The sequence below is a fragment of the Dermacentor silvarum genome, chromosome 5 (assembly GCF_013339745.2).
Source record: "Dermacentor silvarum isolate Dsil-2018 chromosome 5, BIME_Dsil_1.4, whole genome shotgun sequence".
In the NCBI taxonomy this organism is placed as follows: domain Eukaryota; kingdom Metazoa; phylum Arthropoda; class Arachnida; order Ixodida; family Ixodidae; genus Dermacentor; species Dermacentor silvarum.
Genome location: NC_051158.1, coordinates 63,607,908 through 63,629,979, shown reverse-complemented (window position 1 = coordinate 63,629,979; position 22,072 = coordinate 63,607,908). Strand labels below are relative to the sequence as shown.

At 44.7% G+C, this 22,072-nt stretch overlaps 1 long non-coding RNA gene across 1 annotated transcript; it reads left to right on the top strand.

Moving 5' to 3' along the window:
* The first annotated feature begins 546 nt into the window (after nt 1-546).
* On the top strand, nt 547-22,042 carry LOC125945652 (uncharacterized). Its single transcript, XR_007467131.1, has 3 exons — nt 547-653; nt 15,827-15,915; nt 21,866-22,042. It is a non-coding gene; the product is annotated as an uncharacterized LOC125945652 (long non-coding RNA).
* The last annotated feature ends 30 nt before the right edge of the window (nt 22,043-22,072 follow it).

Below are 22,072 nucleotides of genomic sequence, written 5' to 3'. Positions count from 1 at the left end.
AACAAAATTATTGCGGTTGCTTCTCTCAACTATATATTTATTGCAGGTGGGCACCCAAAACTGCAAGGCTACTGGGGCAAGTTTCGTAGGGCAATTTGATGCTGGTATTGAAAAAATAATTTTAATTAAATGATTGACTCATATAATTGCAAATATTGTATGGCCATTTGCCCTATTGCGACTATTCTAATATCTGACAAGCACAGAAGGTGCTTTTATGATGATGACTTATAAAGGTAGTGTTCAGTTTTCTTCAGTGTTATCTGTGCGGTGGCTGTAGAATTTTCCGTACGGCAATCAATATGGTGGATTGCACACATGCTGTCTCACTGTCTTTCATTTGTAAATACACATCGACATATTTCGTAGTTCATTCAGGGGTACTCTGAAAGGTTAACCTGTGTGCTGTGAATCATCTGTCAGTGCTTTCAACATTAGAAACAATTGGCACAGCTTGAACTTCATTAACGAAGACTAGCAGCAGTGTTTTTATTATTCACTGTATGTGTCAGCACCCATATGATAAAATACGCATGTGTCGTATTGCTCTCCCCGTCTTTCCTATTCCCTATAGATAAACACGACAGCAATCTCTATCACTTTCAACGACTTGTGCTACATTGACGCCGGAAGAAGTCGCACGTACCCAGAAGGTGAGGAATAATTTATATTTCAAAATTATAGACAAAGACGATATGCCATATAAGAAAACATACATAAGCTAGGTTCGAAGGTGCTATCAAACTTTGTGTGGAAGTGGTGTGGGCAAATACACTAGCAAGCGTTTCTTGTGTTTTTTATATTTCCGTGCTGTTGTCAAAAATGTCAGCGAATAAAATTAACAACTAGAAGTTCTAAATAAGTAAACAAAACCTACTTTCATAATTAAACATCTGCTAGATTTAGCATAACGTTTATTTACGCACAAAATTTCGATGGTGTGTAATCACTACAGAAACGGTGCCTTGTTCGAGAAAGTCTATGTTTTTAGCAGAGACAGATAAAATATGTATGAGCTCGTGGCCTACGACATGACTAAAAGAACAATCCTAAAAAATTGTAATCATATGATTAGGCTTTGCACAAAAGGCGATAGCAAGGCCTAGTGTTACGGTTGAACTTTAAAGACGTTGTTTCAACTACACGCGGATCCGACTAACGCCGACGCGACATACGCGGGTGCACCAAAATATTTGGCAACTTTATAAGCTTTAACACACTGTGTAGAGCATCTAATGACATCACATAGGCGATACGACGCTGGCTCTAAAGAACTTGGACCATAAATGTATATCACCTTCAGGTTTGAGCACTGATATTGCCTTCCACTTTAAATATTTATTATGATCAGAAGATTTAACGTAGAAGGCATGCGCTGTGTATATTATGTTTCATGACATTTGCTTGTGAACTGCAATTCTCAAAAATTTTAGGAATAATTTAGTGAAGAAAGACCTGGCCTGAAACACTCTGGTGATTCAATAGTATAGCAATATAACCCGCATGTGCGGCATAGATAAACTTTTAGCATAAATGTAGCTAAATATATGTGGAGCCCCATGATGACGCCGACGGCACTAAGTTGCACGGAAGACCGATATAATGGCTATCGCAATAATAATGCTATCGCTATGATCACAGAAACCTGTGATCAAAGAGCCGGCAGATCTCCCGCCCTGTGGGAATGGATGTCAAGCTAAGCAGTGAGCCAATTTAACGAAACGACCACGATAGCACCAAGACATTGGTTTTTGACTGTTAATCTTCTTTCACTGAGTCAGCCATTTTTGCTCAGTCATGGTCGGGACTATGGCTTCTACCACCATCCTTTAGTGTTTCCTTGACAGTACACACCTCCGAACCCATTTCAGTGGTTTTTGAGCGTTAAGTTTTTGCCTGAGTCCTCGTCATTTTTGTTGAGTCATGCTCATGACTATGACTTCTACCATCATCCTTTAGTGTTTTCTTCACTTAGTAACCACGTGAGAACGCATTTCGGTGGTTTTTGATTGTTAATATTTTTTCGCTGAATGATTGTCATTTCTGCTGAGTCATGCTCATGACTTTGACATCTGCCATCACCCTTGGGCGTTTACTTCACTTAGTACCCACGTCAGAAGTCATGTCAGTGGTTTTTCAGTCTGAATCTTTCCTCGCTGAGTTATTGTGATTTTTGCTGAGTAATGCTCATGAGTTTCACTTCTACCGTCACCTCTAGTGTTTCACTTACCACCCCTGTCAGCACCCCTTTCGGTGGTTTTGAGTGTATTTTTTGTTGAGTCATTGTCATGTTTAGTATTGATGATTCTCGCGGAGTCATTGACGTATTTTCTGACTCATGCGCATGACTATGAATTCTACCACAATCCTATAGTGTTTCCTTCACATAGTACCGACGTCCGAACCCATTTCACTGATTTTTGAGTGTTACTCTTTTTTCGCATAGTCATGGTCATTTTTTCTCAGTCACGGTCATGACTATGACTTCGACCAACAAACAGTCTTTTCCTTCACCTAGTACCCTATCCGAACCCATTCCATTTTGATGAGTCAAGCCGATTACTACGACTTCTACCATCATCCTTTAGTTTTTCTTTCACTTAGTGCCCACGTAAGAACCCATTTCCGTGGTTTGTGAGTGTTAATGTTTTTTGGCTGAGTCATTGTAAGTTTTGATGAGTCATGCTCATGGCAATGACTTTTACCAGCATCCTGTAGTGTTTCCTTCACTTAGTGGCCACGTCCGAAACCATTGCAGTAGTTTTTGAGTGTTAATATTTTTTTCGCTTATTCTTACGCAAACACATATGCAAAATGTGCACGAACACTTGGTCTACGACGAAGCGCCGGACAATTTTATTTATGAAAATTTGGAAAAGAAAGAATCACGTGAAGAGACAAATACACAGGTGTATATTTTTCTAATGTTTTAGAAAACGAGACCCATTTTCACATTATATTGGAAAAGAATTTGTGATATTGAGTTATACAATTTGTGATACTTGAGTTATACAATTTTTCTTACCATCGCTTTCATAATTCTAAACTTCATGGTCTTGCCGGTTTACTATTCATTTAATTCTGACGTGCCATACAGCAAGTTTATACTAAAATATATGACAGGCATGATGTATTTTTATTTCTTTAACATGTTTATATGCCTTGTATTCATTGTCAATCCAAATTTTGTATGGTAGGTTGTTCTGAAACAAATGCGGAACAAGTGGTTGCCCACAGCTCTCATCCTGATTAATGCATCTTTTTATCACTGTAGGAAATCACCTTTAGATGTTACAGAGCAAAAGGTGTCGAAACGAGCATATAGGCTAAATTAATTTAGGCTAAACTGTCAGCATTTATTACATAAGGGCAGGGATTTGTTAGAATGCAGTGCTTGACATATGTCATTATTATTGAATACTCGAGGTAATCATGAAAACGCTGGGTCAAATAATTAGATACAGCCGTATGTGCTAGCACCATCGCAGCTTTTGTTGTGGCTCATATATTCCTTCCTTTCTTGTTTAACGTTGCTGCAACTAACTTATTTGAAAAAAAAATGTTTTATTGGCAGATACGAGTTGAAAAACTACATTACCAGTAACAATTTACAAGACTGCGACAATGGACATAGTAAAATGGGCTGATCACACAAACCAGCCCGATGGTTACTCGTCGTCCTTGCCAACGTCGTATGGCTTCGCTGATTTCAATGTCTATGCAGAGACGCTTCAAGCGAAAAGTACCTTGAAATATTTTCTAAAGTAATCATCAGCATCGCTATGTTAAAAGTTACTGAGGAAATGTATTAACACATTGTGTTGTGTTTGTTGGTTTGTCATTTCACGATGCCAGCACAAAACCAAGGGACATTTAGAAAATCCTCCGCTTGTGTAGTTCAAACCCTGCTCTAATTCTGTGCTTAATTTAGCTCCAATCCTGCTCAAATTCGGTGCTTGTGCAGTTCTCGTTCAAAACCAGCGCTAATGCAGCTCCACTATCGTGAAACCTGGGGAAGTGCGAATCAGTGATGCGCCGGTGTTTCCCTTATCTTATTCTTGTGCTATTCTTGCGCAAGCGAGGATGGATAGAGCGCTCGTGGGGTGGTGGCGCACTCTCTTGCGCTGCGCTGGTACTAGACTAGCGTTTCGGAAGAGATTTTCACGAGTTTGAGATTTTCACAAATTTCTGATAATTCCCGCATATCCCTGGCTCATACCAACATAACCAATACAGGTATGTGCCACACGTGATTTTATTATCATTAATCGTGACATCACTGGCGAGCATGTGGCATTATTGATGTGCTGAGCTAACCGTCATGGTGGTCATACATTTGTACCCTTCCATGCAAGTTTTGGAATATACCAAGTGAACGAGACGCAAGTTTTCGGCAGATCTTCTTCTTGCGCGTGACAACGACGACATCACATCACAATAAATGTCGACAGCTCGGGTCCCTAAACTACTTTGCACTTGAAAGTTGACAAACGTAGTGCTGCCTCTCGTGTCCTGCTAGCTCTGGTATTGCGCAATGCATTACCCAGAATGGTCACGCATAATTTCAAAGCCATCGAAAGGACCGTTATGAGCAGGCAGACATACAGACACAGAACTTTATTAAGGTCCTGAGGAGCCAGCCATTGGAGCCCCAGAGAGGCCCCTGGCTAGCTGTTGGCTAATCCCATGTCGGAGCCGGGAGGCCATGCCTCTCTGCTCTCTCACGGGCCCTCTGGACAGCCTTGTACTGGTCTTCCTGTTTAGTGCTCGTGATGGCCTTCTCCCAGTCCTTGCTGTTGTTGAAGTCGTTTAACACAGGGCACTGCCAGAGCATGTGGGCTAAAGTACAGATTTCTTCCCCGCAATCCGGACAATGAGGTTCTATCTCTGTCTGTAGTCTCAGGAAGCCTCTCGATGGGGACGAACCCGTCTGAAGCATCCTGAGCGTACGGGACTGTGCTCTACTCAATTTAGGATGGGGAGGTGGAAAACGTCGCCCCTCCCCTTTGTAATGTGCCGCAATTTCATGGAACGTAAGTAGCGGGTCACTATGGCCAATAGTCTCCGAACTCGCAGAGGTCCCACCACGGTCGCGGCGCGTGAGTTCTCGCGCACGGTGGTGAGCAATCTCATTGGAGTTCAGGCGACCCGGCAACACGTCGTCTCCCATGTGGGCTGGGAACCAAGTAATGTGGTGGACAGAGTCTGTACCTGATTTCTTTTTTAGAAGCGCTGCCGCTTCTTTTGCTACGAGGCCTGAGGCGAAGGCCTTGACCGCCACGTGGGAGTCCGTGTAAATAATCGATCGTTTGGGATCAAGCATTGCGATTGCAATGGCAACCTGCTCAGCCACATCGACCGTTATCAGCGGAACCATATTTTACGTATTCATCCAGCACAGAGGCGCTTGCGCTGTTTTTGTTTTCTTTGAAAACAAGCGCTCGGTTGTGCGGCTAGACCGGTTTCTGCGTGGGATGCTTGACAGACACTGTATCATCAATCATGTGCCTGTGATGTTTGTTTTGTGTTTTTTTTTTCTTTCGAAAGGAACACTGCGTTTTTTTCTGGGCACACGAAAGTACCATCCGTTGGTAGAGGTATACAGCGTCGCTATAAAATGTATTCTAAGCTATCTCAACTTTCCGCTTATCAATAGAATTAGGATCAGTGTGTTTTGCTCTTCGTTCTTTAATTTAATTTAAATTTAATTTAAATTAAATTTAATTTAATTCTTTCAAACAGCGGCTATCCATGTTTCTGACTTAGTGAAATTCGTCGGTGTGGTGACTATCTGAATCATCATGACCCTATATTTTGTCCCCTGCAGGACGAAGGCCTCTCCCTGACAATGAAATAGAGAGTTAACTATGAATGTCAAGTCCTCCAGGAGCAGCTGCTCCAAACGAAGACAGATGCACCTCTCTCTCCAAGAAAATCGCCGCCTCACTGCACGTCTTGAAGAGACAGAAATTTTAACAAGCTTTTGCATTGAGCATTTTAAACACTCAAATGAGGACTTGCTTGCCTACACAGGAAGGCCAACATACCGGCACTTCCTGGGATTGATGGCTTACATCAATCCTGGAGAGAATGGGAGTAACGTTTTGAGGAATGCTGGCGTCAAAGCTAGCGGAGGCTGACGGCGGAAGCTGACAGTGGAAAATGAGCTGTTCCTCGTACTTGTGAGGCTTCGTCTTGGCCTCTTCGAGCATTACCTGGCACACAGATTTGGCATCACTCAATCAACAGTGTCACGCATATGTGTGTCATGGATTAACTTCATGTACACAAGACTTTGCAAATTACCACTCTGGGCATCAAGAGCATTAATAGAAGCAACATTGCCTGCAGCATTCAGTGCATATTAAACAACAAGGGTTATTTTGGATGCAACGGAGATAAAGTGTGAGGTGCCCTCCTCACTGTCTCTCCAATCGAGCTCCTACTCTGCTTATAAGTCTTCAAATACCTTTAAAGGCCTCACTGGTGTTTCACCAAATGCCTTAGTTACCTTTGTATCCCAGCTCTACACAGGTTCTATCTCGGACAGGGAGGCGGTACTGAAAAGTGGATTTCTCAACCTTAAGTTTGATGGAAATGATTCCGTCATGGCAGACAAGGGGTTCTTGATTGAGGACGTTTTGGCAAGCAAAAATGTCAAGGTGAACATTCCACCATTTCTTCACAGGAATGCCCCCTCTGAACAACAAGTAAGGGAAACTAAGGCGATTGCTTCATTGAGGATCCATTTAGAAAGGAGAATAAGGAGAATCAAATCATTCCATATATTTGATCGTCCTATCCCACATACACTGGCTCCCATAATCAATCAGATCTGGACTGTGGCTGCTATTCTCACAAACTGTCAAAGCCTTTTGAACAAATCTTCACCACCAAGCAGGCAACAGCTGGCACCTCCAACAGCTAGAGCTAATGGATGAATAACTTGGAGGATGACCTCTATTCATTGGCTCAAACCATGGAGCGAGATGACACAAACGAAGAAACTTCCATCATTCCTACAACCAGATGAAGTCACGATAAAAAATAAATAAAATATAAAATGTGTGAACGCGACCCATGACTGACTCTTTTTCACTTGTACACATAATTTGTACAAATGTCTCATAGTGTGGAAGCTTGGGCGTGTTGGTGATTCATTGAAAAAAAACAGAGACACGAGAGAGCGACGCTACAAATTCCTCATTTGTATTTATCATCAGCCGTACAGCTTGTTCTTCATCGTAGCTCGAGCTCGGCTGGAATAAATCATTTAAAATAAAATATGCAATGAGTGATTATACAAACAATAAGGAATGGACAATAATACAAAGAAAGGCAATGTCTAGCCCAAAAATGCCATAGATACAAAATATCACTAGCTGCAAAGTAGATCACTACAATGAAGAAAAACAAATGTTCAATCCACATATCAATGCAACCTCATTACAAAACATAAATTGTCAGATTTATAACACCACAGCAGTGTTGCGAGCAGCAAAGTAAGGCAGAGCTGTAGTAAAAAAGAAATCATCCAACTGTGCCTTAACATTGTCCCACTTCTGTTGATCAAAATAAATGCGCTCCACAGCTATCCACTTTTCCGAAAAAACTACAAAGTCCGCCCATTCGCATTCTGTGACAGCCATCTGTCCTAAAACTTGACAAAAATATTCATCATCTCTCTTGAGCTGCGGTGTCTCATCAACAAATGTAAGACAAATGTTTTTGGTGGTTACAGTGTTAGCTTCACTGTCTTTCAAAGAGTAGGGGCACATTATCTCTACCACACCATAAGTGCCTTCTTCGGGGTCAAAGGCCAACCTATCCGGGCTTGCACCCAGCCATGGACAGCTAGGGTGCACAGCAAGGTCACAATGTTGCAGGGTCACGTTGTGTCCTGCCGCTCTCATTGTAGTGGGATACCGCTCTGCTGCAACAGACTCGTTTTTCTTTCCATATCGTATAGCCCGCACACGGGACAGATCCTTTGGGTCTAAGAGATTCCTTAGTCCTTACTCGGTCCATTCTTTCCGCTTTATGACGCTGCCAAAGGTGGACGCTGTGAGGCTGTGCCTGTGAGGCTGTCGTGCCGAGTGCCATCTGTCGCTCAGGGCCTGCTGCCTGGTATTCGCTTCTAGGTCCTGGGCTTCCTCAAGAGCAAGTTGAAGGTGCTAGGAAAGAAATACAATAATATATACTTGCCGCAAGTCTGTACTCTAATGCATTTCAGCAGTTCTCAATAATCATGCTTGGCGCACATCCAGTCTGTCGACTTTTGGTAGTAACAGTGCATCAGATGACGCTAATCTGAGCATGCAAAATGCAAATCGATTAAATGGCCAAACAGCGAAAATTTCACAATAAGCTGCAAGCCAGTCATCTTTCGTGCATTGTGTGAGCCGCCACACAGCTGTTTTTGTTATATGCTGCAGAGATATTTTGAAGGTTACTGGCCTATTCTATAAGTATTAAGACGTCATCTTACACAAGGCCATCTACAAGGGGTGGGGAAGGAGAAATAAGGCATCCTCTGTCGCAGGCATCGCAATTATCATTGTACAGCATTTGACTGCGGCAATGACAACAGAAAGCTCGAACTGTTGGCAGTGCAAACTTTTACCACCAATCACTTTCACCACCAACCGGTATCTTTTGTTAATTATGAAGCTACAGTGCCTTCAGCACAGGGCCAATTACATCGCTTAATATGGCTATTACTGTGGTTGGCAAATAAACATACTAAATGCCGGTACCTACGCTGGTTCTTTACCCTGCATGACTGTAATGTGCCCTTGGCACTGGTCAAAAGTAATATGGCAGCTAGGTCAGCTCTGACCGATGCTCACATTACTTTGGACACACATTATGTGAATGACAAATTGCAGCAATAAAAAACCGGAAACCACTACAGAAAAAAGAATAAGAACATGCAGCTGGCTGTGAAGCAGTCAAAGTGAGCGTCTTTAGCTGCGCACATAGGAAGCGTGAACATTTTAAAACAGTATTCTAATGGAGTGATTTGAGTTTGTTGGTATGGGGGGCATCGTGAGGCTTATAGCACGTGAAAAGACAAGGACGAAGGAAGACGTGACACACTCAGGCGCTAGCGCCTGTGTCATGTCTTCCTTTGTCCTTGTCTTTTCGCGTGCAATAAGCCTCACGTTAAAACAGTAATTGTTTTTGTACGCCATTTCATGAGATAAAGAGCGCGCTATGCACACCGATTAAGAGCAGCAGGTCTAGAAGTATAGTATCGTCAGACATACATGCTTTAAACTCTATTATCACAGCAGACGTCCATCGCCAGACAAAGCGGCCATGCTGCTTGGATGGTGCTGGCTGAGCCAATGAACTTTTGGCGGTTACATTATATCCTTTTAGTAAGATCATCAGCAACAGTTCCCATGACCTGGCATGTAGATGATGTGCACAGGGCCAGCAAGGCCTTCTCAATGAATGTTAAATACTTACCAAGCATGATGCTCAATGCAAGCTCTTATTTAATCCGACCTGAATGTAAATAGACGAGTATGCACGAATGCGCATTCAGGACTGCCGAAGCATTGCAACAAGCATGCTTGCTGCCATATGTAAAAAGCACTTGCTATATGCTGAAAAAAATAACACTTTTCCTACCATAAGCAATGGCAAACCTGCAAAAGCACCTGATAAATGCAATGAACGAAAGCAACAACTAATGTGCTAACCTTCAGAATTTGTTGTTCGTCAGCTGTGAGGACATCAGAAAATGTGTGCTGCACTGCACCAGTGAAAAGCGCCAGTCGTGGTACAGCACAATTGGTGCCTGCACCAGGGGCTATGGTTGACGACATCCACGTCTTAAAATCATGCGCCCTGTCCGACTGCTGGTATGTCAGTGGAGAGTCTGCTGGAGCAAGACCTGCCTTTGTCTTCACCAGAGGAGCCTGCACGTCCAGTAAGACAGCGGCAAAAGGAAAGTCACCCAGTGACTCTAGCTCCGCACCAAGTGACTGGATTGCGGCTACTTGGCTAGCTTCATCTTGGTAGTCCAAGCTTGCATCTGAAAGGCGAGCAGTCACTGGCTACGGCACACCGCCTTCTCGTGGGGCTCGCCAGTCTACGTCTAGAACGCTTGCAGGCTTTATGCCTTCCTGTCTTGGGCGCCGCCACTTCTGAGGCAGCTCTGTGCACGAAAGTTCTGGTGGTAGTTCTGCAAATCCTTGCTGCTTCAGTAGGACTAGCCGGCGTACTGCTGCAAGGATTTGGCTGCAGGCTCCACTCTTTCCTGCAGGACATTCACAGGTAGTGGTACGAGGCACACCGGTGGCACTGTGAACTGAAAGCTGCACGTTGTAAGGGCGGCCACTTTTCTTTTGACTCCTGAAACACGTGCAATGCACATGGACGATACCAAGTGTGAAAACAAAAGCCAAAACAGTGCTGTGGTACTCATAACAGTGGCATGTGCTTTGATAGGAGAGTGCCCAAGAACCGAGACATCTCAATGTATGTAAGATAAAACTGTTCCATACAGACCTTACGACGAGTGTTTGTTTCATGATGAAAGCTGCAATTGAACATTGGCTCTGGCAATCAAAGAACGCAGTGCTGGTAACAAATACTTCTTTCTATATCATTATTGTTATCACTCGAAAAACCACGCGATAAAACTAAAACTTAAAATTAAATACTGGTGTTTTACGTGCCGAAAACATATAATTATGAGGCACGCACTAGTGGAGTACTCCGGATTATTTTGACCACCTGGGGTTCTTTAACGTGCCCTACAATGCAAGTACACAAGCGTTTTTGCATTTCATCTCCATCAAAATGCGGCGGCCGCGGCCGGGACTCGACCCGCGATATCGCACTCAGAGATCGCACTCTGAGTCACACGTGTTCGTCTTAGGCAACTGAGCCACCACGACGGGTGAGATAAAACTTTAAGAACTGATCTGCAAAGCAAAATGCAGTGCCCTGGGCACGTGGTCGTTCGACAGTATCGGTGCGTTTGTTTTGCAAGTTGTTTAATGGGTGACTCGGCGTCCGCCCCTTCAACATGTAGAAACCGGTCGCATCTTAACACAACGTTACTAGTGCGCAGGTTGCTTCCGCCCACAAACACTCCCTGAAACGAAGAGAAGCTCCCACTGTATTCGGTTGCGACGAAACTTCCATATCAAAATGAGCGAGATACGGTTTCGGGTTTGCGCGAGAGCGCCAGTGCAACGCTGGCGTCAGACGCCGTTCACAAAGTATGCCAGTTGTAGTACTACAGCAAAAAGTTTGCATACCCTGAGTCACACGTGTTCGTACGAAGCGATGACGGCGAACAGTAGGCCTCGATGGCAAAGCTGTACGCCTTCTTGCGCTGGCGGGCAGAGGGGCCTTTTTGGTCGCACAACCATTCCAACGTGCGCTCCGATATATGCGGAACGACCATCAAATTCGTCGTCGAACCTTGGCTGCTCAGACTCTGAATGCATCGCGGCTGGTACGTACAGAGAGGTCTTGCCATCATATAAAATTTTCGCTCACATACAAACAGATCATAATGCGGCGAACACATAGAAACATACAGGCAGCTGAATACTCGCCGCAACCAAGATGGCGACCGGACTTTCGGTGCCCAGTGTTGGCAGATGACCAAGCAGTTTTGCATATCGTTTAATACCCCTGTCTTGCGCTAGCATATTTCAACTTGCGCCTGCAAATTTCCTAACTTTATCACACCATATGGTTTTCCACCGACCTCGAAACCACTTCCCTTCTCTTGGTATCCATGCTGTAACCCTAATGGTCCATCGGTAATCCATCCTACGCATTACATGGCCTGCCCATCTTCATTTCTTCCGCTTAATGTCAACTAGAATATCGGCTATCCCCGTTTTTTCTCTAATCCACAGCGCTCTCTTCCTGTCTCTTAACGTTAGTCCTAAGATTTTTCGTTCCATTGCTCTTTGTGCGGTCCTTAACTTATTCTCGAGCTTCTTTGTTAACCTGAGAGTTTCGGCCCCATATGTGAACACCGACAGAATCCAAAGATTGTACACTTTTCTTTTCAACGACAGTGGCAAGCTACCAGTCAGGATTTGGCAATGCCTGCCGTATGCACTACAACCCAATTTTATTCTTTTGTGAATTTCTTTCTCATGATTAGGGTACCCTGTGAGTAATTGACTCGGATAAACGTACTCCTTTACAGACTCTAGAGGCTGACTGGCGATCCTGAATTCTTGTTCCCTTGCCAGGCTATTGAACATTATCTTTGTCGTCTGCATATTCATCTTCAACCCAATTCTTACACTTTCTCGATTGAGGTCCTCAATCATTTGCTGTAATTTGTCTCCATTGTTGCTGAATAGGACAATGTCATCTGCAAACCGAAGGTTGCTGAGATATTCGGCGTTGATCCTCACTCCTAAGCCTTCCCAGTCTAAGAGCTTGAACACTTCTTCTAAGCATGCAGTGAATAGCATTGGAGGTATTGTGTCTCCTTGCCTGACCCCTTTCTTGATAGGTAACTTTCTACTTTTCATGTGGAAAACCAAGGTAGCTGTGGAATCCTCGTAGATACTTGCTAGGATATTGACGTATGGCTCATGTACTCCTTGATTACGCACTGCCTCTATGACTGCTGGTATCTCTACTGAATCAAATGCCTTTTCATAATCTATGAAAGCCATATAGAGAGGTTGATTGTACTCCGCTGATTTCTCGATTACTTGATTGATGACACGGATATGATCCATCGTAGAATATCCCTTCCTGAAGCCACCCTGTTCTCTTGGTTGGCTGAAATCAAGTGTTCTATAGGAAATTATCTTGATGATTATTTTATACAATACTGAAAGCAAGCTAATGGGTCTATAATTCTTCAATTCTTTAACGTCTCCCTCCTTATGGATTAGTACAATGTTGGCGTTCTTCCAGCTCTCTGGTACACTTGAACTTGTGAGGCATTGCGTATAAAGGGCGGCAAGCTTTTCAAGCATGATATCTCCTCCATCTTTGATGAAATCTACTTTTATTCCATCTTCTCCAGCAGCCTTTTCCCTGGTCATGTCTTTCAAGGCCCTTCTAGCTACATCGCTAGTAATAGAAGGAGCCTCTGTATCCGGTTCATCACTATTTGGAATGAAAGTAACTTGGCTGTTTTGGGAACTGTTCAGGTCAGTGTAGAATTCTTCCACTGCTTTAGTATGTCATTGAAATTGGTGATGATATTACCATGCTTATCTTTAAGTGCATACATCTGGCCTTGTCCTATGCCAAGCTTTCTTCTTACTGATTTAATGCTGCGTCCATATTTTACGGCTTCCTCAATCTTTCCCACATTATAATTTCGAATATTCCTTACTTTTTTCTTGTTGATCAGTTTTGACAGTTCAGCGAATTCTATCTGATCTCTTGAGTTAGACACTTCCATGTTTTGTCGTTTCTTTATTAGGTCCTTTGTTTTTTGGGAGAGCTTACCTACTGGTTGCCACGGTGCCTTATCTCCACTTCAATTGCTGCTTCTGAGATCAACCTACTTACTGTTTCATTCATTACCTCTATGTTGCCGTTATCTTCATTTTCTAAAGCTGCATATTTGCTTGCGAGCACCAGCCTGAATTGGTCTGCTTTTACCCTTAGTGCCTCTAGATTGGCCTGTTTCTTCTTGACTAATTTCACTCTTTCTCTCTTCAAATTGAGAGAAATCCTAGACCTCACTAGCCTATGGTCACTGCACTTTACCTTACATAACACTTCTACATCCTGCACTATGGTTGGATCGGCAGAGACTATGAAATTTATTTCATTCCTTGTTTCTCCATTAGGGCTTTTCCAGGTCCACTTCCTGTTGCTGCGCTTCCTGAAGAAGGTATTCATTATTCGGAGCCTATTCCTTTCCGCGAATTCTACTAAAATCTCTCTCTTGCATTCCTAGAATCGATGCCGTAGTTGCCAATTGCTTACTCACCAATCTGTTTTTCCCCATTTTTGCATTGAAGATGCCCATGACTATCGCATATTGAGTTTGCACCTTTATCATTGCTAATTCAACATCTTCATAAAACTGTTGTATTTCTTCATCATCGTGACTAGAGGTTGGGGGGCAGACTTGTACTACCTTCATTTTGTACCTCCTATTCAGCTTTATTACGACGACTGCTACCTCCTGATTATTGCTGTAGAATTCATCAATGCTGCCCGCTATGTTGTTATGTACTAGAAATCCTACCCCGGATTATCTTGTCTGGAAGACCTCTGTAGCTGAGGACGTGGCCGTTAGTCAGCACTGTGTAAGCCTCACCAGTTCTTATAACCCTACAAAGGCCAATAATATCCCAGGCAATGCCTGAGAATTCTTGAAATAGTCCTCCTAAGCTAGCCTCACTAGCTTAGCAGGAGAGAGGGTGCGCGTGTTGAACGTTGCCAGGTTCAGTTTCCATTGACGGCCTGTCCGGACCCAGAGATTCTTAGCACCTTCTGCCTCGTAGCAGGTCTGACCGCCGCCTTGGTCAGGTGCTCCGCAGCCACTGGTGACTGAGGGCGATGGGTTAATTGTCGGAGTCATGTGGGAGGTAGTGGCCGAATACTGCACCAGGGAGTACAATTCCTGTTCTGGTGAGGGAGTGACTTTGATGAAGCTTAGAGGGCCTTCCTAGTTTGGTTGCACCTGAACTAGTATAGCCCCACTAGCTCTCGGCAATATATTTTTCTTGCCGGTGTCAGGCCTGAAAATGTGGTGGACCATGCCTGAAAATGTGGAGTACTGGAGTAGGATTCGAACTTACGACCTTCAGATTTGAGGCCGGGTATTCTACCTCTGCTCCACGCCGCCGCTGCGGTCAAGTGAAGGTCAAATTGCTGGCGACGGCGAAACCCGGCTCTACGTCCTTGGTAAAGCTTTCGCTTTAAAAATCCTGCAAGCCACATTTACTATAATTTAGCGTTGTCTCATGAATGCGACAAACTTTATTCAAATTGGTCTAGTGTTTCTTTTATGTAAGAATTTCTTCGTTTTACATAAATTTCGATAGGCGACACGGGATTTCGTCCCGAGATAAAGCGTCCTCCTTAGGCCCGATAAAATATGTCATGTGGGACGTCCTAAATTTCCTAAGCCGTGTGAGCCGCATAAAAATGTCGACCTGTATGTTGCCCATCCTATGCGACCCGTCCTTCAGTCACCCACATACGTTGAATAGTGAGCGGCTTGAACAACACGATTCGTATCGCCAGTTGGTTGTGTTTTAGCGTTCGTCATCGCTATGTACAACGTCGCAGGATATACTTCTGGATATAGACTTTAGAAAGCATAGTCAAAGAATTGCAGATCCTGAACTATGTCTGCTTTTTAGAGAAAATTACCTTGACATTTGAGAACTGTGTTACTATAGCAAAATGCATGCATACTGGGACAAATAATCAATAAGGAGTATGAAGAGGCGTGTTTTCACAATGATGTCCGAAGGCAGACAGAAAAACTCACCCGCGACAGGATAAACTTGGCAACAAAAGAAGGTTATTGGTGGCTGCTAGAAGCAGCGCTGAAAGCTTCAGTGTTGCAACATTCACTGTTGCACTGTTGCACTATACGTTGTGCGGGCCTTTCTACGTGAGTCTGGCGAGGTGCTGGGATGAGATCTGCGCATAGTGCCCGTAGTAGCAAGAAATTTCAAGCGTCTATTAGGAGATAGTACGCCTTTTCATTAATTTCAATGTTGCAATCTTTATGAGTCGATGTTCAGGTTGTGATTATAAACTAAATGTAGGAAGAATAAAGCTTTGAAATAATTATTCAGGAAGCTCACTAGCGCACCACTTCAATGCTTCTGTCGTTTCTTTTCAGACGATAGTGGTGAACCAAGTAGACATTTCAAATGGAACTAGTTCTAGTGGTAGTTCTTTTTACGTGCAAGATTTCATTTGTCCATCCATGTAAGTAATGTTTTGCGCATAAACCATAGAGACTCTGTTAAGGGTGTGGCAATTGTGTAGTGTTGTAATGTCCATGATTGATAGAAATGTTGCAGTTTCGCCTTACAGGCGATGCATCGATGTCGATAGAAAATTAGTGGACAGCAATACAAAGTAAGGTTAGTAGTTTTACTGGCCGTAGAAGCTTGTAAACATAGGTATACTAACTAAATTTACAAGCATGCTGTCACGTGGGCACAAGCAAACATTTATGGATTGAGAAACTCGCTGTCAAAACGCAAGAGTGAGTAAGCGCGGCAACAGTAGCGAGCAAATTGACCTTCGCGCTGCCGCTCGCACCAACGCGAACTATGTCGCGAAAACGCAACGCAGCCTGCATTCAGCCCCGCCGACCGAGTGGGCGCGCGCGCTCGGGCTGCATGCCCGCTCGGGCTTATTTTGTTGCACTAATTTTGTTGTCTTGTTGGCTTATTTTGTAGCAGCTTATTTTGCTGCCGCACCATGTTTACATGTCTGTTTGTTTGGCGTCATTTCGTGAGAACGTGTGATTCGTTTGTGGCTTGGCTTTCCTGTTTAGTAGCCCAGTGTGAACAACAACACAAGATGGGCAGGCAACAACACAATACGCTGGATCGTTTTGCTTGTTTATGCAGTTGTTCGCTCTGCCTTACTCCATACCAAGATTTTCCGTCAATAAGCGCGAAAGTTCTACAATTTTAATGTTCATTCTGGTTCCGAAGGTGCAATTTGAAGCCTGATGAAATAATCATATCAAAGAAGATTTTCTAAAGCGTAGCTTCTGTGGCAATTGGTATGCGTTGAGCTGTCATCGGGTGCTATAAAGTTTTGATTCCAATTCCTGCAATCATCCTCCACGATTGGTCAAAACATTTTCGGGCCACTCCCAACTTCTCCTGTCTGTCACGCGACGTCAAGAAAACCGCGATAGCTCCCCATCTGATATAACGTTTACACACTGATTATGCAAGATTAAACCGCACAAAAGAAAATTAATTATTCCTGATTCGACGCCTTTTGACCGTTAGCACTCTGCTATTGGTATAATGTTTTCTGGCTACGCCCACTTCGCCTGTCTGTCACGCGACCTCAAAAAAAAAAAAAAAAAACTCACCACGTCAAAGGGACGTGTACGCAAAAAAAAGCATTATTATGCCGAACAAAACTGAATTTTGTCTGAATAGCCACAGACTGCCCCATTCCGAAAGGAATAGTAGATGGCTGCCCGCCGATCGCTCAGGCCCTTGCTACTCGCACCTGCCGGTGAGCATGTATTTATTTCCGCATGATAAACTATTTTGCGTGGCAGTAAAACGTTATCGAGCCCTTTCGGCATGCATGCGACATCGCTTGGCCAACTCTTCCTTGGTGAGGATCCGTTTTAGCGGCATTCTTATCCTTCCGTTGCACGCCACCGTGATTTTCGACAAGCCACCGCAAGCTGAGTAAGGCGAAGCGGACCTATCGGAGAAGCCGGCACCACCCTCTTCATGCGGGTATCTATTTTCACTGCGCTGGCTCGGCCCCATCGAAACCCTCTCCACTAGAGCGTGCTCCTCGCCTCTTGTCAGCCAATGAGATAAGAAAAACCGCTGAGTGTAGACAATGTTATTGGTTTTGAGAGCGAACATAGGTGACCTCCTATAAACGAGGAGAGTGTTTGATTGGGTTGTTCAGACAACGCTGTGGGTCACCGCCCGATGTTTGCGTCGGTGGTTACGTAAATTTGACTTCAGGAGTTTGGAATCAAAACAGTTTCGAATCATTTCACGTTATAGCGCCCATGATTTGCGAATGTTGGCATTGGGGCCCAACATGATGCGCAGCTTCCCAACAAGCCAGCCTTCCGAGCTCTGTAGGCCGCAGCATTCACGGACAGCGAAGTAACGAGATTTACATTTTTGTCAAGGAAGCTGGGTGTGAAAGTTGTGGCGGGAACCTTCAGCTATATAACATAAAACCATATAGCATAGCAACGCTGGATGCTCTATTGCCACAGCAGTTACATGGACACTCCGGGTGCATTTCTGCCGTCGCCGTGATGTTACCTATAATGTTCAAGGGCGATAACACCGTCGCTGCATGCGGCGAGAGTGAAAGCCTGCGACTGTGAGGCGACAATCGCGGCTCAATCTCGCGCCTGGCAAAGGACACAAGCGAAGAGGAAACGTGCCGTTGTCGAGCGTGTGGCGCCGAGGGGAAAGAATAGAGTGGGGGCGTTGTACTTCGGCAGCAACTGCGTATGTCGCGGCCACACGTAGTCGCGTGGGCTTTAATTCAAAGCGATCTGCCTTGGGGGCACATTATAAGTGGGCCGAAGGCTCGTACCTTTGCATGTGCTGTGTTCTCGCCACTCAGTTTGCGTTGAAGCGATAGACAGCAAGAAGGTGACATCGCTCGCTGCTGCTTTCGCGCTTCCTCACGCCAGCGTTTTGACAACGAGTGCACACGGTCATCGAATGTGATGTATTCATGAATGTAGCTATGGGTTCGTACCAAACCCACCATCTGCTTATGAGGCACACCGTAGTGGGGGACTCATGAATTATTTGGACCACCTGGGGTTCTTTAACGTGCCCCTAATTCTAAGTACACGTGTGTTTTCCAATTTTGCCCCCATTCAAACGCGTCCGTGTAATGAGCATTTGATCCTGTGACCTCGTGCTTAGCATCCCAACACCATAGCCACTGAGCAACCACGGCGGGATGATGTGTTCATGTTTGCGTGCGTGCGCTGATACCATGCTAATGAAGATAGAAAGCGAATATTTACATGTTTATACTGCCGATAAAACTAATAACCTTACTTCGTATGGCTGCCTACTAATTTGCTGTCGCAATTGATACGTCACCTTTCGGGCGAAACTACATTTTTTATTGCGATAGCAATTATATGGACACTCAAAAGCAGATTTCTGCCGTCGGCGTCGCCGTCGCCGTCGGCGTCGCCGTCGCCGTCGCCGTCGCCGTGAGGTTCCGTATGACGTCATTTGGAGATGAAATCGTCGCCGCGCGCCGAACGCTGTATGTGCGAGTGAAAGGGCGCGAGGGGCGCGTCTTTCACGGGGAGTGAACGCACGGCGGAGAACAAACGCGCGTTCTGCGCCGTGCTCGCTTAAGGGCTGCAGAAGTAGGCGTCTCTTTTCTCCTTTACAATCACCATATATGTAGAGCAAACGCGCCTTCTTCGGACGCGCGAGAGGCCGTGGGGGAGGGGGAGGGAAGGGAGGCGACGTTTAGCTGCGGCACCAAGTGCCTATTTATATCAGAGGCTCCAGCAACAGTCACCAACGCCGCACGCATTTTGAGCAACGCGGGCAAAACGCCGATGGCGTCGACAACAGTTCTGCGTGTTGTTGCTACCAAAGCCGCTCACCTTACTTCGTATGACATTGCTGTGTTGCTATCGCATTCATTGCTTCGCCCTTAGGGCGAAACTGTGACATTTTTTATTTTCACTGGTAGCAGCATTGCTACAACCAAGGTCCTAAAGTCATTCCAAATTTTCTCAGCACGCTAACTGCGAGAAACTGACACGCATGACTTTACATTTTTGTTAGAACGCCGCCAAGGAGGCCCTGATGATTTGCTTTTCTTGTATTTTACTCCTGTTATCATGTAGTTTTCCGCATTGAAAGTATTTCTGAAAAGCATTTATTCTTGCAAGATTTGTTCCTACCCACCGAGGTGGCTCAGTTAGCAAAGATGTTGCGCTGCTGAGCACGAGGTCGCGGGAACGGGTCCCGGCCGCGGCGGCCGCATTTCGATTGAGGCGAAATGCGAAAACGCCCGTGTGCTTGCGTTGAAGTGCACGTTAAAGAACCCCAGGTGGTCAAAATTAATCCGGAGCCCTCCACTGTGGCGTGCCTCATAATCAGAACTGGTTTTGGTGCGTAAAAACCCCAGAAAGAAGATTTGTCCTATATTCTTAGGAACATGAAATACAAAGAGTAAATTTTATGTAGAATATTGCACACAATGGGGAATTATTGCCCTTGAGTGAATAGTCGTTTCACGCAACATTTACTGCCTAATAGTGGCTTAAATATTTGTACAAGCAATCATAACTGCAGTGAAACATGATGATCATAAGGCAACGTTCTCCGACAGTAAACAGAAGAAAGACTTCTCAACAAAGTGGTAGAACACAACTATGGCAACTTCAATGGTTAGTCTGGAGAAACGTCTACAATTGGGCTTCAAATACGTGAGTGCAAGCTTATACTGTCCCTAAAAGGACGCCTAAATATGGCGAACGCTGATGAGAAAAAAGGACACATTAGGAACTGACGTACTGTATAGTGTAAAAGAGAATATATATTCACACAAATGTAATTGTAGTCAAAAAAGGGAAGGAAGCAGCTAATCGAAAGCAGCAGTAAAAACAAATGAACAATACAAAAAGTCACAGGCCTGCGCGGCACAGCACAGTCACAGCGTAAGCTGGCGGAGCGGCTTAAGAGTAGATCCAATTTGGGCACCATGCACAACAGGGTCTTCGCGGCAGTCTGTTCTCCTCGTTTTGACAAGAACGATCTGAACTGTCCGCCCGGCGTCGACGGCGAGCTGCGGCTTGTGATGCTATCTGCACAGCAGTGTGCTGAGCCCGATCAAGGCTTACAACAGCAACTTACATGTTGGGCACGCCTCGTTTGCAGGCACCTTAACTAGATGGCGCCACCATACTGGCGGAGGCTCGGCAGCTCGGGAACACATTGATTACGTGCCTCGTCTGAATCGCATATCGTTGTCTGCGCCTGCGGACGCTGCGTTTGCAGGCACTTTACCTATATGGCCACACCATACTGGCGGACACTCGAGTCTTCTCCCCCGGCGCGCTTGCATTATATGGTATTTTCCACTGCTCGATAGCAAGCGCTTGCGTGGCTCAGTGGTAGAGCATCTGGCTCCCACGCATCGGGCGCGGGCTCGATCCCTGCGGGAATCGGGCACTCTTTTCGCGTTTCCAGCGATAGCGGATACGCGGCGGACGCCGTCAGCGGCGGCATCATCGCGACCCAAAACGCCTACTGGAATGAGCTCATAACAGCTTACGCTGTAGAAATAACAGCATGATCCATCGTCGACGTCAATGCGATTAGCATTCGAGCAGCATAACGAAATACCATATTGCTGAAGGCACTTTTATATAGAATCTGTAGGAAGCGATTGTATTATTTACATTGCTTTGGCTAAACCAGTTGTTTATGCGAAGACTTGCATGCGCTTTATGTGCTCCATAGTTTTATGTGGGGTGTGTTGGGTGCCTTTTTGCCGTTATGCCGCATTTCGGCTTCAGGGGTGTGACGCGGCCCAGTCAAGCATGTTTTGACATTTAGCTCTGTCCTCTACGACAATGTGTAACATTTTCGTAAATAAATGAAGAAATATAAAATAAACGATGGATTTTTTTTAATTGGTTGCTTCAGGTAGCACAATTCTACCCCTTGAGCTGGTCTACTGAGACATGGGGAGAAAACTTGCAAGGTAAATTTAAATACATAATCAACGTAAAGTCGCAGGAAGACCACTACAGAAGTACACGTCTCTTCATCAATATGGCATGTCACTACATTTCTTGAATGCCAATCGCACTTCGAAGACAGTCATCGGGTGATGGGTACCGCTGCGATTTTTTAAATATCTGCGTCGATGAAACTCAATATACCAAACATTTACTTTAAAGATTTAGGAGATACGTTTCATTTTGCAACATTCATAGTATGTCATCACTTGGCGTTCCCATTCAGCCGTAAATACTACACTTAGCGAAATTTTCACTGCAGACCTGAAATCATCGAAATACCATGCAAATACTATGCAATGTGTATTCGAATTAAGTGTTGAATGCTTTTCGGTGCGGTGTCTAACACCCTGCCTATATTTGCAGCGCCGAAAAAGTTGTTCTCTCTAATGTCTTCTTTGTTTTTAGCGTGTCCCGAAAATGAAGAACCAAGTTTCTGCCATAGTAACGATTTTATTCCGCAACCCTATTGCCATGGCGTCGAGCAACAAGAAAAGTGGAATTGCAAGAAGAGAAGTGATGCAAGGTGCGGTTGTAGTGGCTCTCTCCACAGGAGAATGGATGGAGAATGCGTACCGAAGGACCAATGTGGTAAGCGAGCGGCAGGTCTTCCTT